This window comes from Microtus ochrogaster, unplaced genomic scaffold, assembly GCF_000317375.1.
Source record: "Microtus ochrogaster isolate Prairie Vole_2 unplaced genomic scaffold, MicOch1.0 UNK36, whole genome shotgun sequence".
Taxonomy (NCBI): Eukaryota; Metazoa; Chordata; class Mammalia; order Rodentia; family Cricetidae; genus Microtus; species Microtus ochrogaster.
In genome coordinates this window covers 3705138-3709295 of record NW_004949134.1, presented here as the reverse complement: position 1 = coordinate 3709295, position 4158 = coordinate 3705138, and positions in this window count along the sequence as shown.

Here is a 4158-nt window from a genome sequence, read left to right as displayed (position 1 = left end):
GGAGTAAACAGAACAGAATGCTGGGAGAAAGAAGCTGAGTCAGAGAGTCGCCGTGATTCTTCCACTCCAGACAGCCGCAGGTTAAGATCTTCCCTGGTAAGCCACCTCCTAGGCTACACAGATTATTAGAAATGGGTTAGATCAATATGTAAGAGCTAGCCAATAAGAGGCTGGAACTAATGGGCCAGGTAGTGTTTAAAAGGAAAAAATGCCCTTATAGAAATGGATGAGAAATATAACAGAAAGTTTGAACAATTGAATAAATCAGTGAATTTTTTACTTCAAGTAAGGAAGAAATTTTATTTCTATCTAAAGAAACATAATATGGGGTGCATATAATATCACAATTCAATAAAATATTTTTATTCTATTCATATAATACTTCAAAACTGCAGTTTTCCATCCCTCCATTCTCTTCAGTCCCCCCTTACCTCTCCTGACCCCAATCCAGTTCTCCTCTGTTTCCTTTCAGAAAAGAGCAAGCCTTCTAGGGATATCCACTGAATACAGCATAACAAGTGACATTTAGACTAGGCACAAACCCTCATATCAAAGCTGGATAAGGCAACCCAGTTTAAAAAAAAAAAAGGTTATGCTTGCTGTCACACATGTTGAAAAAAATACAAATACGAGAAGACACTTAATATTTTATAACCCAATCCATAAAATGAGTTAATAGTCCCCAGTATTTTAGGAAAGAATATTTTGCCACGCTTGACATCTTTGACAGCTACTTCTCCTACAGGAAGGAGGGCAACAAACATTGTGAAACTGTGTTCCCAATTTGGCCTAGTCAATATGACAGAGACACTGTCTTTGTTTCCTTCTGTTCTAATCAAATTTGACAACATACATTGCTCTTCTAGGGAACAAGTAAGGGAAGAGTTTTCTCAGAACACTTACAACATCCTATTTGCAGGTCCCACCATAAATAGTAGACCATTAGGAGGGGGAAATATAAGAAAAGACACATTAACTTGAGAATTATTAACAACCTAATTTCAGTTGATATTAAAGAGTATTATGTGGTATTTTAACTTCACTAATATAGCTACCCATATTAATGCATCTTAACCTATTTAGAAAATACCTCATCTGCTCACCAACTGAAAGAAACAATATTGTGAAAGTGGCCATCCTACCAAAAGTGATGTATATACTCACGATATCTTGAATAAAATTCAAATGCCATTCTTCACACAAATACAAAAAAAAATCCTGAGTAACAAAAACAGCCTTGAGCAAGAGGAATAATGCTAGAATCATTATGTAATGCCTATAGCACATGAGGCCATAGCTCATGAGTAAGGTGACTTAATACTGTTATTTTGCTTAATGATGATGTGGTCAAATAGCCTTCTGCACGTTTAGACAAGTGATACTTTCATTGTTGATCAAAAGAAGCTTCTTTTGGCAGGAAATGGCACTGAGGTTACTCAGTACTCAAGATAACAAAAATAAGAGACTGTTGTATGTCCAGTTATACATCTGTATCACCCCTCTGAGACTACAGGAAAATCATGGAAGAGGATTTATAAAGACTATGAGAACTAAATGATGATATCACTGGCCAGGAAACATTATCTTCTGGACATAGCATGGTGCTTAAAATTATGAATTCACAGCAGCTGAAATTGCATGCAGTGGGCCTCTATAAGACTGGGCCTTTCAACATTTAGTAATGGACAGTGGAGGGACTCATCAGTCGCTACCTATTCCTCTCTGGAGAGCTACTTGGATGCTAGTAGAAGGAAAACCGATATTTCCAATAGTTTTATAGCCACTGATAAGTCCCCCATGCTCTAGCAAACAACTCTACACCATGTTCATATGGATGGCCCTGAATAAACTCAGTTGGTCACAAAACCGTACAAAACAAAACAAAACAAAACAATAAGAATTATAAGTGGTACGGGTCTTCCAGAGAGAATGGGAATGTCAGTGAGGCAAGGAAGAGAGTAACAGATAGTGGAGGTAAGTATGATCGGAATGTATTAAATACACATATGAAATAATTTATTTAATTTATACATTGCAAAATAAAACATATCATATGTAAAGCTTATGAATTATAGTTAATATATTTTGTATATATTTATAGAGTGACAATTTTTCTAATAATTTAAATTTTGCTTAGTGATATTACTATATTGTCATTTAGATTAAATTCCAGCAAGTGAGGTGTAGCCACTCATCCTTTATATGCAAGTTAAAACAGCCAAATTAATATTGAAAAGCAGAAAAAGGTTTATCCAATGTGGATATATTGGAAAGGACAAAGAATTTCAGTGAATGCCATGGCCCAAATCTATCTTCCTCTTCTAGTTACTGAAATAAGGTTAAGGTTTAAATAGAAGGCCACGTTTAAGTATGTAGAAGCTGTATCTCCTCAAGATAGGTTCTGGCCACTACTGAAACATCATTGTCAGTTTTTTAAAGGTATTCTAAAAACTTGTAAATTTCTTTCCTGGAGAAAATTTCTCCAACTACTATTCCAATCTTAAGATTTGTTTATCTCCAAGCGTGAGATTACTGGAGAAATTTCAGTCTCTTGAGGTCTGTTGTTCAATAGTTATGATAGTCAAAGTGAGGGACATACATGTCTCTTTAAAATGTCTTCATCCTGGTCAACCCTGTTACAATATGGTGGTCAGGAAAAAGAAATAGGAAAAGGTGAAAAGGAGAGAAAATATAGATTGAGAAAGAGATTGATGTTACTATTTCGTTGATCTAAGTTCTATAAATATTGTGTTGCTCCATCTGTCTTTGTCCTTTTGCTTTTTGTTATACATCCTGAGTGGCATGCTTATGATTTCAAAATATAGAATTTAACTGTTTTTTCTTTTGTAAATATTATTTCTTTTTAATTTTAAGGATTGTTTATTCTCTGAAAACTTCTTACATATATAAATGTATCTTGATCATATCCACCCACCATTCCTCAATCCTCATGTCCCACTCCAAACTCTTTCAACAGCTCATATCCATTCCCATATAGTTACTATAGCATCTGAATTCAGTAGATTAAAAATAAATCAGCATTTTTTTCTTTGATTTAATCCTAGGTATTCTTTACATTGTTAACTTCAGTCTTTTCAATATAAATTTTCTCGCTGATTTTTTCTTAGTATTGATAGGGGACGTTAGAGAAAGATTACAGAAAAATTAACTGAGAGGAGCTGGAGGGAGAAAAGAGAGGAGGAAAAATCATTTAATTCTATCTTAATTAAAACATATTTTTAAAAATATATAGGTGATACTTTTTACTTTTTAAAATTAGTTCATCTAAATTTTTGTATATTTTGTGTGGTGGAAAGAGCTTCTGTTTTCTTATGGAGCACTGAATGTTCCACTAATTTAAGAGATCAGCTTGTTTATAGAGTTCTTAGAACCTGTGCTACACACACACACACACACACACACACACACACACACAAACACATGTGCATGTATGCATGTACAAACACACAGACTATACACACTTGATAGTAACTTCTGTGTTTATTTTCAATTTCAAATAACAATTAGCTCGCAGCTGTACAAATACTACTGTTGATAAAAAAATAGTTCTCACCACAAATGAATAAAAGGGAGGCAAGGGCAGAGGAGGGATGGAGGAGGGGAAAATTGTGGATGTAATGTAAAATGAAATAAAAAAATAAAGGTCATGTGAAAAAGTATGGCTTATTGTAGAGCCAAATATGAGAAATCATGTTCTAGGAACACAGATTTAGGTTTCTTTAAATGCCATATGCCAATGAGGTAGCAATTACATTATCTTTTAATGTAACAGAAAAAGAAAGTCATTAGACAACATACTTTTAAATATCTTGTTGTGAACATCAGGTAGGTAGGTTACAGCAAATGAGAGAAGTTCACCTATCAGTATTAGACAGCAGTCTTAACCCTTTGTTTGGTGAAAATTGGGGCTCTGCTCATACATTCTGAATGATTTACTTAATGGTCATCAACAATGTGAGGTTAAGTACAGAGAAGAGAGAAAAATGACTAATAGTAGGGGCTACAGTGTGGTCCAAGATAATTTGACTGTGGACTGGCAACATTTCAAACTGTCCAGATTACTAGCATTCTATTCAGTCAACAAGCACTGTAGAAACAGCTTCTGCAAAAGAATTCTTATTCTCACAAAACATTTTT